The following is a 15,731-nucleotide window of genomic DNA, read 5'->3' as shown; positions in this document are numbered from 1 at the left end:
TCATTTCAGTAGTGACCTTTCTCTAGTGCAGCTAGTCATCTGATTTCAGGGGATTGAGATTTCTTTCTTGGGACCTCTCTTTGCCTTCTTATTATGATCACCTAGAGATGAGGCTTAAGTTTCTGTTGACAATGCTTCTTTGGTCATTTCCTTTGGTAATTATTCCTCCTGTCTATTGTGGTTCCCATTTTATGTGGATCAATTAATCATCAGCCCTAAGTGCCCTATTCAAGGTATAATGTAAAAGCTGGTTGGATAGAAGAAATAACATTGGATTTGAAGTTAAAAAACATGAATTTAAGTCTGAGATGTGGTCATTCTGAGCTGTATAACTATGGACAAATAATGGAGAGGCTTCAGGGTACTGCTTTCCTCATAGAGTTGTCAAGGAAGAACTTTGAAAACTGGAAAATTCTTCTGTAAATTCTTTTGATGTAATCTGTCTGTCATAGCAGGAAATACGTTATATAAAGGGCCCACCAAAGGCTTGAAAATCAAAGAACAAGAGACGGAACCTTCGAACTGTTGATGAGTATCTCCATTTTATAAAAGTTAGTTTAGGTCTCTTCCAGAATAGTCAAAAATTGAATAACATTCCTTAAAATAGAATTTGATTCTCATTCTTAAGTGGAATAAAATATAAAATATTATTCAAGGAGTTCAGAGTTGGAAGGTCACCAGTGCAACCTGAACTAGAATAGCAATTCCCTTTGTGACATCTCTGAAACTTGGTCCTGCTTAAAAACAAAGAAACAAAACGACACAAAAACCCTTCCTTTATCCCCTAGTTATTAGTACTTGACTCATCCTTAAATAAGTTTGCATTTCTTTATCTGTGAACATACTATATTCCCTCAATGACAATAAGCTCTTTGAGGGCAGAGCAGGATTTGTCTTATTTCATTCTTCCCTGGAATCTCCTTCTACCTCTCTGGATTTTCTTCACCATTCCTCATTCTCTCTGATTTTTTTTTTTTTGCTCCCTATTATGTGTAGTCATTTCCCATTAGAGTGGAAGCTCCTTGGGAGCAGTACTACGCACTTAGCATATTGTACAGTATATCATAAGCACTTTATAGATGTTTGTTGACTCGACTAGCAGCTATATGGCAAAATGGATAAGTGATAGACTTGAAGTTAGGAAGTCCCAGTTTTGAAAATGAATCCTGCTTTAGACATTTACAAGGTGTGTGACCCTGGACAAGTCACTGAACTTTTCTCATCTGTAAAATGGGAATGCTAACACTTTACTCAAGTGTAAAATGGACATAAAAACAGTACCTATTTCACAGGGATTTTTGTGAGGATCAAATGAGATAATAAAACTTAAATAATATATAAACACAGGAATTATTATTATTATTATTAGCTGTTGTTTTAGTTTTGCATCTCCAGTACCTAAAAAGTGTCTTGTACACGACAGACATTTTAATAATTGTATATTGGATAGAATTGGCTTTTCAATATTTGCTTTATAAATGGAATGATATCATTTGACAGTCATGATTGAGGTTGGACTTGGAATCAGGAAGACCTGTATCCAATACACTTTAGGCATGTGATATTCATTTAGTCTCTTCATCTCAGTTTCCTCATCTGTAAATGGGGATAATAATAATGCCTACCTTGCTGGGTTCTTGTGAGAATAAAATGAGGTGACATATTCAGTGCTTTGCAAACATTAAAATAAATACTGGTTCTATGATTATTATATGATAAGAATCAGGGAATGAAGACACTTCCCAGCTGTGTGACCCTGGGCAAGTCACTTGACCCCCATTGCCTAGCCCTTACCACTCTTCTGCCTTGGAGCCAATACACAGTATTGACTCCAAGATGGAAGGTAAGGGTTTATTAAAAAAAAAAAAAAGAATCAGGGAATGGAATGCTGTAAGCCCTGGTGCTGCTGCATAGACTTGGATCTCCTCATCTTGGGCTAGTTTGAAGTGTGGACATATTGCCAAGCATTGGTATTGGTTCAGCATCTTGACTGGCTGCTTCCAAGTTTCCAAACATTGTGTTTCTGAATTGAAATAGCAACAAAACATGCTAGCTGTGATCTTGGTGCTCCTAGAGCTGCCCATTGGAATTCTACCAGCTAAGCCCACTTCTGATTCTCCTATCTGCTCCTAGACAAAGCGACTTACTGGCATTGGCCTATATAACATTGGTTACAGCTTCTTCCTAGCTAAACCTCACATGTATTCCAGAGTTGTGCATATATAAAAATATATAAATAGATGTGTATATATAAATATGATTCTTGAGTATATATAAATAAATCAAATATGTATATACATATATAATGTGTATGTATATATATCACGTATGTATATATCAGAAAGGGATTTTATGAGGACATTTAAAAATAGGTTAATAGATTTCTCATCTTATTAGAGATCTGGAGATAGGTAGGAAGACCCGAGTTGAAATCCTAACTCAGACACTAACTACATGACCCTGGGCAAATCACATAATTTCTGTCTGTCCAAATTTCTTTATCCCTAAAATGGACATAAGAAGAGCACCTATTTTCCAGGATTGTTGTGATGAGGAAATGAAGTCCTATTGAGTGCTTTGCAAACCTTAAAATACTATATAAGTGCTAGTTTCTCTTGTGCTTTTTGTTGTTTGATGTGGGTACTCCCCTCAGCAGTATAAATCGCATCTAATCCATTCATGCGTTCTCTTCTGGTTTGGCTGTAGGGGCTCTGCTCAATGCACGGAGACCTTTCCTCTTGGTATCTTACCAATGATTTCATAATAACTGACAATGCAAGCTGTTCATTTGTTATCTCTCTTTCCATACATGACCAGGTCACATCTTCTCCTTATATATTCGTTTAATGATATTCTTTAAGCTAATTTTCTTGGGTGGATTCTTCATTGGCAATATACTCTAGCCTGTTTATGAAAGAAAAATATACACTTTCCCATTGGCTTTTGGGTGACCATCAAGTTGAATTGCTTAGAGTCTTTGGTATCCCATGACATAGACATTCTGAATCATGTAAATATATGTAGCTTGGAAGGGAGAAGAAACTAGGTCTGATGTGACATATGCTTACATCAAAATACTGATATTAAAAACATGAGACCATGTTTTAGAAAGAAGATCAGAGTTATTAAAGGCACTGTACAATTTCTCAAGGGAAACCGAGTCCACTCTCTTCTTTTTCAATTCTAAGACCACGTTATTTTCTGTTTGAAGTTTGGGTTCATTATATTTTATATTTTACCACAAACATCCCTCTTCCAGACATTCCTAGATTTGTTGAGAACACCAGTCTTCCAATAACCCAGATTTACTACCATAGGGCCAGCTTCTTTCTCCCCAAACTCCCATATCCTATCTGTTGCAAGCATTATTGAGTCTATTCCCATCACATCTCTCATATGTACTCCCTTCTCTCCACTGACACAGACTCTACCCTATTTCAACCTCTTATCACCTCTTCCTATCCCTCAACTGTTATAATAGCCTCCTTTTTGACTGCTTTGTTTCTTTTTCAAAAAAATATTTAATTTTATTTAATTAGTTAATTTAGAATGTTTTTCTTTGGTTACAAGATTCATGTTCTTTCCCTCCCCTGTCCCCAAACCCCTCCTGTAGCCAATGCACAGTTCCACTAGGTTTTACATGTGTCATTGAAAAAGACCCATTTCCATATTATTGATAATTGTACCTGGATGATTGTTTAGAGCCTACATACTCAATCATATCCCCATCCACCTATGTGATCAAGCAGTTGTTTTTCTTCAGTGTTTCTACTCCCACAGATTTTTCTCTGAATGTGGATAGTGTTCTTTCTCATAGATCCCTCCTGGTTGTTCATTATCACTGCATTGCCACTAATGGAGAAGTCCATTATGTTCGATTATACCACAGTGTATCAGTCTCTGTGTACAATGTTCTGGTTCTGCTCCTCTCGCTCTGCATCACTTCCTGGAGGTCGTTCCAGTTCACATGGAATTCCTCCAGTTCATTATTCCTTTGAGCAAAAATAGTATTCCATCACCAACATATATCACAATTTGGTCAGCCATTCCCCAATCGTAGGACATCCCCTCATTTTCCAATTTTCTGCCACCACAAAGAACACAGCTATGAACATTTTTGTACAATTAACTTCTTTGTTTCCATGTTCTCCTCTTTCCAATTTATCCTCCATCTTACTACCAAACTGATATTCCTAACACAGATAGGAACATATCACCTTAACTGCTCAAAATTCATTTGGCATTTCCTTATACCTCTAGAATAAAATATAGGCTTAAATCCAAGGTCACTATGATTCCCACCTGCCTCTCCAATCTTATATCATACCATTCCCCTTCACATACTTTCCATTGTAGTCAAACTGGTCTGCTGGCTGCCCCTTCTACACAACATTCCATTTCTTGTCTCCAGCATTTTGGACAGGAAATCTCACATGTCTGGATTCCTTACCTGTATTTCTTAGAATCCCTAGGCTCCTTCAAATCTCAGCTCAGATCCCACCTCCTGCATGAGGCCTTTCCTTATTGCTTTAGTTTTTAGTGCTCTCTTCTCTTGGAAATAACTATGTATTTCTTAGATATTTCATATTTAATTATAAAATAGTAGAATGCAGGATCCTTGAAGACAAGAATTATTTTGTTTTTGTTCATTTATCACTAGGACCCAATACAATACTTTGCCACTGAGTACTTTCAATGAATCTTCAGTAAATTGAATTGCATTCCAATTGCACTTTTTAGATAAGCTTTATGAGTTTCCCATTTAATTGCCTGTAAAAATTGGGATAATAAGCATTCTTCAACTACTTAGCCTTTCCTGGGGGGTAGCCAGGTGTTTCAGTGGATAGAGAGCCAACCCTGGAGACAGGAGGTCCTAGGTTCAAATTTAGCTTCAGGCACTTTCTAGCTGTATGACTTTGGGCAAGTCACTTAACTCTCATTTCCTAGTCTTTACTACTCTTCTGCCTTAGAACTGATACCTAACGAGGGTTTAAAAAATAGACTATGCCATGATCCAGAGTTTTACATATGATGTCAACACAATGTCATCTGAAAATTATAGCATCTGGAAGACCTTACCAACTGCGTGGGGAATCTTCTTTCATTTGACTGTTTGAGGCATCTTCTGTGAAGGCAGTAAACACCTTTAGTGAATGTAGGTCTCTATACTTTATGCCTCATTTGATGTGAATAATTAGAGAATCATTAACATATTTCAAGGAGGTTTATATGGTTTTTACACAGACAATAAAGTCAAATTGTTTGAGGAGAGTCTGTATTTTGCTCTATAGAATCAAATACTTAAAAAAATCCAACAAACTAAGTATAATGGAATCTTTCAGTGTCTATCTCTTTTTATCAGATGCATGTCTGTAAAGATTTTTTTGACTAGCAGTTGGCATTTGGAAAAAGGTTCTCTTTTTATTTCCTTATAAATTATGTTATTAATGCATATGATCATTCTCATAAAAATTTTGTAATGGGGACAACTGGGTGGGTCAGTGGATTGAAAGTCAGGTTTAGAAAAAGGAAGGACTGGCTTCAAATCTGGCCTCAGATACTTTCTAGCTGTGTGACCCTGGGCAAGTCACTTAACCCTCATTGCCTGGCCCTTACAACTCTTCTGTCTTGGAACAGATACACAATATTGATTCTAAGATGGAAGGTAAGGGTTTTTTTTTTCTTTTTTAAAAGACTTTGTAGAGATAGGAGAGTAGACATTTGTTAGTTATTGATATTTTCTTAGTTGCTTTTTAAAATTTCGATTAAAAATAATGTCCAAGGCTTTTTCTAAGCATTTGGTGTTGTCTTCACTTTTGGTTATATTTAGAATTGATCATACCATAATACCTTCAAAATTGAAGCCTTTTCAATACACCCCTCCTCTCTCTTTGTTACCTTTAGTTTGATCTGCTTTTTTCATGTATCCTATTAGAAATTATGATGTTATAGCAGAAATAGAGTGGCTTGACTGTCATTGATGGAGAAAAGGGTTTATTCTAGAAGGAGTTTATTCTATACATCTTTTCCATTTTTCTCTGTTATCCTCTTAGTTTCACACAGAAATCCTAAAAACAAATCAGATTGACTGATTAATTAAATACTTTCAGGGTAACCTGGATTATTTGGGTCTTCCACCATGCTTTCTAGAAATTTGGTTTTCTTTCCATTGCTTCTTGACATTTTTCAAGCTGGTAATCTTCTATTATTTCTTTCTTTAAATGAGTTTGTTGTCTAAACTGGAGTTGCACTTACCTTCCATATTTTTCCACTTGACAAGAAGTCTAAGTATTCCCTGGCTTAAACAGTTTCTGATCTCTTGATCTCCTCATAGTAGTAATTGATTTACATTAATTAAATTTCCTCAGGAAATGGTAATAGCCTGTGCCACTGTCTATTATTTTTCCTATTTTTAGGCACTGATAGTCTGTTTAAATAGGTCAGATTAGAGATGCCTCATTTATATACTACAACTTATATTTTAATTCTTCCAGTTTCATATTGATTTTTATCTTTTTTCTAAACCAAAAGTCCATCTATATCCTGAAAGCATATTAAAAATGACTACCTCATCAGTAAGTAATCATTTTCTATCTGTTAATATACATAACAATTTTCATTTGTGTATGTGTGTTGTAATTTGTTTTGTCCATCTCTAGCACCTTCCAGCTTTCCTCTTGTAGAAAGTATTCAAGATATGTTGGCATTGGTTTTCTGAATATCCCATATGCCTTTGGTCTCTAGTGTTGTTATTGTTGTGGTACTCTTGAATTATGTTTTTTAAAGCTTTTTTTGGATAGTGGGGAGTACCCTTTTCTTAATCTCCACATTTGCATTGTCATCGAGTCTTAAAATACATATTAGTTTAATTTGTAGGGTCTTACTGAGTTGTCCATAGAACTTCCCTCACTCCCCAGATCTACAATAGATTTGAGCCCATATACTGAATTATCCTCCGGAGGACTTTTTTCAAAATGTTAAAATCAATATTATAATATAATACAGCCAAATTCCTCATGAAAAAATGATGTTTCTTAAGCCCTTTGAACTCATCATATATTTACCTTATGAGAGGCTTATGGATTAGCATTCCATTTGAGGGCAATTTACTTTTGTCTTCTGGTTTCATTTATAGTGACAGGATTAAGATTGATACAATTCTCTTATAGTAATACCTTTGCCCATTGGTCAAGACTCTTACCTTCATGGTATCGTACAGTTAATTTAATTTGGAGGGTCTTATTAACATTTTTGTAATTAACAGTCAATCAAAAAATAATGACCCTTAGCAACTGTTCCCCCTTTTCTACTACTCTGCTAACTTCCCTGCAAATAGAGAAGAGGATGACATAGAGCTCAGACCATTTGGTATTTATTTTCGTTTCATGGATTTCCTTGGTCTATGAATTCATCACAAAATGATCAGCCTACTGGTGTCCAACCCAACTAACTGATGCTGGTCCTTAGAAAAGCAGCCATAATCTGCTGCCATGACTGTACTCAAATGTACTTCACTTGCAGAAAGGCTCTACGCGAATAGCCCTAAAGAAGTTAGGGTCACTACAAGGTCCACAATGAAACATAACAATAACAATTTCACCTACATTTATATGGCATTTTACGTTTGTAAATATCTTTATATACATGATCTCATTTGAGCCTCACAACAAATCTAAAGTAGATGTTTTTTAATCTCTTTGCTGTTCTCAACATTATGGACAGCCTGGTGAAGTGTATTCTCAGAATAATGTTCTTAAATATATGCAATAAAATGCACAGAGCTACAAAGGAAGCCAACAAAATTAATTACAGTTATCAAAGCATTAAAAAAACCTACAAGTTTAGGGGTCCCAGATTAAGAACTCTTGCTCTAGGAAAAATACTGAAGTATCATATCCCCATTTTATAGTTGAGGAAACTGAGTATCATTCAATATTAGTCAAGGAAATAAGGAAAATAGTGAAAACATTATTACACTAGTTTTACAAATGAGGAAATTGAGGCTCAAATGGTTGAGGACTAGGTAATAGTTAAATTGGCTATTTCATATTGCATATACTTGAATAGATTCTAAAGAACCTACCCCCCCCATTATTTTCTGCTCAAGTCCCTTTCTTTTTACTTCTACCTGTTCCTTTCCTATGCACAATTCATCTTGTTTTGAAACAGTAGCCACTCTGCCAGCAAAACACACTTACTTTTTAATAAAGACTACTAAGATTAAATTAGAATCCACTGGATGATATAAGAGGAAGGGATATAACAGGTTAGTTAGTCCTTATTCCTTTATCCTTATCTATTTCCTTTGCTTTCTTATTGCTGTATAATGTAAACATCCTCTGTTCTGGTATGATAGGACTATCTTTCCCCATTTGTCAATATACCCATGACTCTGTGGAAAGATAGTTCCTTGGCTCCTAGGAACAAAGATGCTTAAGTTCCAAACTTGAAAATTGAAAGGAAAGGAAATCTCAAATATAAAGACCACTATAAATCACATATAAGTTTACTGTCCTTTCTTTTATTTGTATATATTTCACAAACAGCTCTAACCATTCTTAAAGTAATATTGAAGAATTGCTAAAGGAAAGAAGAAATGTTAGCTGAGAACTTCCTGCTATAAATTTGTGATCCCATAATCCTCATCCAAAAAAGAACCACTTCTGTCATTGATTGTTGAACAAATCTAGATGATTCACCGATGCTCAGTTAATATGAGTCAGACCATCAAAGACCATACTAAGGATGGCAATGAATAAGAAACCAAAACTGAATGAAAATTCTGTTGACCATATTTTTTCTATTACAGAAATAACTCAAGTTTAACTCAATTAATAAATTTTGTCCTTTAGAAAGTGTTTTTCTCACAACAAAGCCTTGAGGAGTATGACCTCTGGCAGTAGAGAAGAGAGACAGATAAAGATTCAAGTAAGAATTAGACCTGGCAATTATAAATTCAGTTACGGGGAGAAAGAACAAATTGCAAATCGAGCGTCGGCTAGGGAAGGGGCGGGGGGTTTGGGGGGAGGAAAAGAAAATGATCTGTTTCCAATGAACAATGTATGAAAATGACCAAATAAAATAATGTTAAAAAAAAAGACCAAATTGCTCAGATGATCAACCCACCCAGCAGAGTTAGGGAGTAGCACCACAAGAAGAGAATGGACATAGAGGTTTGCCTTGGTCTTATGTATACCCTAAAAATGAATGTCTCTTCATCAATACACCTTGTGTATGTAACCATTTTTCCTACTGATGCCATTTATATTTGGGGCAGAATGTGTTCTAGGTTTATGGGAGTTACCATTCTATGAGATATTAATTAATATCTTTACTTTGAGCTATTTTGTCTATTGGCTGACTGAAGTGAAAGCACAGCAGCAGGGGCTCATGGCCACCTATAGTTTGAAGAGTAAGAATCCCTAGAATATCTTGAACCAGGGAGTAGCTACCCTCCTGACAACCCAAGCTAAAAGGTCAAGTTGAAGGAGAGACCGAGGGAAAATGACACTGCAAATTTGCTTTTAAACAACAATTTAGGGGTTATAGAACATTTTCCAAACAACCCTGTGAGGTTGGTGGTACATTATTACAGATAAGAGAATTGAGACTTTAATAGATAAGGTGATTTGGTCAATGCCACACATTATGCAATGAAATTCAATCTAGCCAATATTTATTAATCATTTAACAAATCTAATTAATAGACCTGGAACTCAAACCATTGGTCATAGGATCGTGGACTTAGGGTAGGGATAGACCTTAGAGGCCACCTAGTTTAATCCCCTTTATTTTGCAGATAATGAAAATGATACAATGGGAGGTAAAGTGACTTGTCCCACATCACAAAATCAGCAAGTGTCTTAGGCAATATTTGAGTTCAAGTCTTCAATGCCAATGCTTCAGTACTTACTGTATTACTTAGCTGCCCTATCCTGTTCTCCTAGTTCAGAAGTCTTTTCTCTCTGAGATGGTCCTAAAAATTGAGCCAGACTACAGCTAACTTAATGTATGTTTCTGACTTTCCTTCATGTCCTCACAGGTCCCTTGGCTTCTTTCTTTCCTGGATTACTGAAACGTTCTTAACTACCTGGCAGCTTGGGTTACAATCTATTGAAAGGACTTTTCACAGAGTAAGGGAAGTAAATTATTCCGTTGAAGTTTCCTTCTTGGGAATCTACTCACTGTATCACTGTACTTTCCTCTTGGCTTTCAATTAGACTAGGCATAAGATTGGCATGTCCCAGTGACTTCAAAGCTGAGCTGGAGATCTGAGCAGAGAACACAGAAAAAAGTTCTTTGTCACAGTTCACCAAACAGGTCCTTCTTGTCTGTGAATCATTAATGACACTGACTACCAGGCAAATATACTTTGGCAGTAAATCTATAAGTTGGCATGGGAAGATGTGGTACAATGGTTTTCATATCTAACTTGAAAATGAATCCAGTCATGTTGGGAAGTAGGACAAACCAAGAGAGAAATTAATCTTGGAGGCTTGAGAGAGGGTCATGGCAAAAGCTCTTGGGAAATAAGCATCTTTTATGTGGGGATGAAAGAGCAAGACAGCCAAAATGACTTACATATTGCTCCTCATATACAGCATTCCATTTCCCATCAACATGCCTTTGTCTAGACTACCATCTATATCTGGAAAGCATTTCCTATTCATTTTCATCTCTTAGAATTCCTACCTTTCTTCAGATACATTTGTTACCTTCAACATGAGTCTTTTTCGAGTCTTTCTACTGCTCATGTCTCTCCATCCCCTTGAAGTTCCCTTGTATTTGCCTTAATTTACTTTGTCTCTACTTGTGGGATCAAATATGAAATCCTCTGGCATTCAGATCCCTTCTTAGCCAGGCTCCTTCCAACCTTTACAGTCTTTTTACATCTTACACATCCCCACATCTTCCTCAGTCTAGTGATACTCGCCTCCTTACTCTTCATTGCAGGGGCATTCCATCTCCTAGCTCTGCTCATTTTCACTGACTCTCTTCCATGTTGCCTCCAGAATATTATGACTTTCTTCGGTTCTCATAAAAAAAATCCTGTCTTCTACAAAAAGCCTTTCCTGATCTTCCTTAATGCAAGAGCCTTCCCTTTATTATGTCCAATTTATCTGATATGTATGTGTACATATATGCGCTCTAGGTTTGTTTATTCCCTAAAATGAATGCATTCATTTTCAAGTTAGATATGAAAACCATTGAACTAAATCTTCCTGTGCCAAATATATGTGTGTATGTATAGGAACATACGTACATATATACTGGCACGTAATTATTTTCACATTGTTTTCCTTATTGGGCAATGAGCTCATTACATTACTTTTACATTTGTAATAATGTAAATTACATTTACATTACTTACATTACAACAAGTAATGCTTGTTGGCTAATGTAATTTATCTCTGTACATAAAGAAGAAAACTAGTTCTTGAGTCAGAGGGTCGAGTTCAAATCCCACTTCCCTTAATACCCATATGACTTTGAGCAAGACACGACCTCTTTGGGCTTTAGTTTTTTTCATCTGTAAAATTAATTGGTTAAAGTAAATGGCTCTCAGCATCCTTTCAATCTATGATCCTATGGCTATTTCATCTCAATAGAATATAAGATCCTTGAGGACAGAAAGTACAGGGAGTTCTCCACTTTTACCTTCAAGATTTTAATATTTATAACAATATTTATACTACTAGTAGTGTTTTTATAGCATTTCAAAGTTTGTAAAACATTTTAGTTGATCTCCTTAGAACTGTACAACTCGTTGGGGGGTATTTGCTGTTATCTGGATCCATTTTACAAATGAAGAAACGACACTAAGATAAAATAAGTGATTTTCCAAGATCACACAGATCATAAATATCTGTGGTACTGTTTGAACTTGGGTGTCCCTAGCTCCAACTCTGACACTCTCCACTGAACCTCTTCCCTACTTTGTATCCTTAATATCTACCTAACAAAATAGTAGGGATTCAAGTGCTTGTTGAATGAATGGAATGACAGGACCTTTAATAACAATTATGGAATATAACCATATAATTTTAGAACTGAAAGGGATATTAGAGATCATTTAAAAAAGGGAAAGTGACTTGCCTACAGTGAACAATGAATTAACGACCAAGTCAGACCAAGGACCACACCTCCTAGTTCTCAGGCTCATGTTCTTTGAACTATGCCATGTATCTATCATGTGTATGAGCCAAAACACTGACCTCAGCCCAATCAAAGACAAAGCTCAATGTAGGTGATTCAGATCTGATGCAAAAGGCAACATGGATTAAGGACCTGGGCAACACCCAGGGAGAGTTCCAGGATTTTCCTGTTTCTGTTCCTTGTGGGTCTATCTTCAAACAAGGGCACAACAACCAAACCTATCTATGATTCTGGCTCTATTGGCTAAAGTTATTCAGGAACTTTTCTAGTTCTAGCCATCTCTTCACTCTACCTTGCTTCCTTTCTAAATGAATGACTTATGGGGAACTTTAAAGTGTACATCTGTATTGGCATGGAAGGGATTTACATAAGAAAATCTTTGAATTATGGAATGTCAGGTACATTTTTCTAGCTAACTTCTCATAATTGAGTTCAACTGATTTTCCGTCATATTTGAGGGTATCTTTGTCAGAATGAGACTTCACTTGCTGCTAGTCAACTTAATCTGTGATGTAAATTTTGATGATAATAAGAGAATGGTAGAGGATGGAAATACTGGTGTTAGGATAAAAGTCATGGGTCTTGTGTTATGAATTCTTCAGGTAAATGACTGCCAGGCTTTTAAAACAACTCCAACTTGCATAGAGCCCAGTGACATGTACAAATGGAAAAAGAATAACTGTAATCTGGCAATAAAAACTGAAGAATCGATGTAGGCTAGAACAGTTTCCAGGAGCTTTTTCATATGCAGGGACTCTGCTGTTCAGAGCCATACAGTATGTTATGTGCAGGACAATGAATCATGTTATGTAGCTATTTATTATGATGGGTCAAATTGTACGCAGTATTGTGCACAGAGCAAAGCCAAATCAAGAAACATATGGAATGAAAAAATGACAATGTATTACTTTATTTTAAAAGTATCAGACTACAACAAATGCTCAAACCATTTGCTGTCTGGCAAGCTTCAATGTGTTGAATGATGCTGTGGTGTTGCTTAAGGTTTTTTCTTGGATTATTTTAGCACCTTCATCATTTAACTTCCATTACAGTGTAAGGGTCCTATGATCTCTGGCTGCAAGTCTCCCAAATCCTCTGGTATGGGCACAACTGAGAAGACTCAGAACATGCTGTTAAGTTTGCAGCGATCACTTCCTCTGTGCTCTTGGCTTATCAGAGTCTGACTTATCACTATGTACTGGGTCTTAAGACCTCCAACAGTTTGACATGTAGTCTATCTAATTGGTCAATCATTCAGTAATGAACACACAGTTCTTATTGTATTAGGAACCGTTCTAGGCACTGGGGATACAAAGAAAAATGGGAGCTAGTGTCTGCCCTCAAGGAGATTATATTCCGAAGAGTTCAATATTTCATAGATAAGCCAATATATGCAAAATAAATTCAGTGATGGGGAGGAAGCCCAAGTGGAGGAATCAGGAAGGGATTCTTGAAGACGATTTCAGGAGATTCAGCAGATGTACACACACACACACACACACACACACACACACACACACACACACACACACACATCAGGTAATCAGATTGCTCTGAAAAGTGCTGCCTCACTAATTTGGGGTGTCACCTGGTTTTTTGTGTCCCTTCTATTATCTCTGTCGTATTCGGTTCTGCTGTATAAAAGCCATTTCGCATTGGTTGGGCTTTTTATAAAAAGAAGCCTCTAGGGAGTGGGGAAGAGACCGGTGTGCTTTTCAAGATTATTGTCAACAGTTTCTGCATTCTTGTCTCACAGAGGAATAGTCCTTCCTCGACTGTGGCAACAAGTAACTTAATGTTATTTGCCCATGTGCTATAAGCATCTCACCTCCAATGAACACACAGGTAAGTGACATGATAAGTCAGCTAACCTAGAATTCCAGATAGACCTCTGTTTCTTTGGCATTTTGGACCAAAGTCCATGTAAATGCAAACCATCATAAATACCACTGTCTTGAAGAGATTCTGAGTTAATTCTCTATTTCTTATTTGGTTAATTTAGGTATCTTTATATTTCATAGATACTTTATCCACTGAATCCAGTTTCGATGACATATAATTAGTTATGACAGTTTCTAATAATTTCCTTTATTCCTTTTCTGGTGAATTTGCTTATTTAATTTTCTTCTCTCTCTTGAGTAGACTGGCTAATGATTTATCAGTTTTGTAAGGGTTTTTTTAAGCTCTTGGTTTTATTTATCAGTCATACAATAGCTTTTATGTTTTATGTGGATTATTTTAATGCAAATATTCTTTTCAATTTGTTTTTAGGAATTCCTTAAATAAATCTATTATATTTTTATTGTCCAACTTTTTATTGATAATTAGTTTCTATCTGGTTTTGGTTGCAGTTTTTAATTCCTTTACTCTTTGAATTACATTATTTCAGTCTTTTTATAATTTTTCATGACTAGAGTTAGCTGATGATGATTGACTACATTGATATTTGCTATTGAAATTGTGAAATGTAACCACCGCATTCCTTGGTGTTATAAGAATGAGGATTTTCTGTGATAGTGATTTTTGTATCCCTTTGATCAGTGCTTTGTGTGTACTGGAGAGTTTACTTGTATTATTTTCTGTCATATTGCTTTCAGGTTTTTGATGTATCTTATTCTCATAGTAGACTTGTGATTCTCAAATTATCACTGTTCATACTGTCTTTTAGATAAATTACCTTAAATTACAGAGAATTAATGTGCTCATTTAAAGCTGTTGCCTTTTGCTTCTCTTCTGTATTTTATTCTACTTCTGCATTTTTGTGTTCCAAATCTATCATTCTTTTAGGTCTGCTTTTTATTTGGAGAGAGTTTCTGTCAGGTTTTCTATTTTTCTTTACCCTGACACTTGTCTTTTTAAATTCTGAATTTATAGCACTTCTTTCTAACCTGATTTCATCTTTATTACCTCCTTTTAAAACTTTGATTGGAAGTTTCTTATTGTTATTCATGATCTCTGGGGAATCCACACCATTTTTTTTTATCAGGGGATTTTGGTTCATTTTTCTTCATAGTATAATACTTTTTCTTTGTATTTTTATTCCCTTTGTTTCATTTTCTTTATGAGTCTATTGGTATGATTACTTGTGAGTTAGATTTTTACTCAGATTTTTCCCCTTATGTTTTTTGTTCTTTCAGTCTTTCCCTTGGCCATTATCTTAGTCCCATTGTCTGAGTCCATTATTTTTGGTTTTCTATCTAGTTCTTTATGATGACAAACTCAACTTAATTAATTTGGGGGTTATAAGCCCAGCTTGGGTACTTGAGTAATTCCTGATTGGAGATGATTGGCTCTAACTATCTCCAAATGGGTTTATAGGATTCTTGCACTTCAGGCATTGAAATTTTCACTTTCTAGTTCACTCGGCATTGTCCATATCTCCCATGCTCTTCTCTACTTTTTAAAAATTTTGCTGCCTTTTGTGGAATGTTGGAGGTGGGTTTCTTACTGAATTACTACTGTAGAAGGAAAGTTTAGGAATTTCTACAGCTAGATATGGAAGCAATTGCCTACAAACTTACTTGTACTGACTGTGCCAAGGAGGCAGTATTTATGTGGTATGAAATACTGTTTGG

This window comes from Monodelphis domestica, chromosome 7, assembly GCF_027887165.1.
Source record: "Monodelphis domestica isolate mMonDom1 chromosome 7, mMonDom1.pri, whole genome shotgun sequence".
In the NCBI taxonomy this organism is placed as follows: Eukaryota; Metazoa; Chordata; class Mammalia; order Didelphimorphia; family Didelphidae; genus Monodelphis; species Monodelphis domestica.
This window is presented reverse-complemented; position numbering follows the sequence as displayed.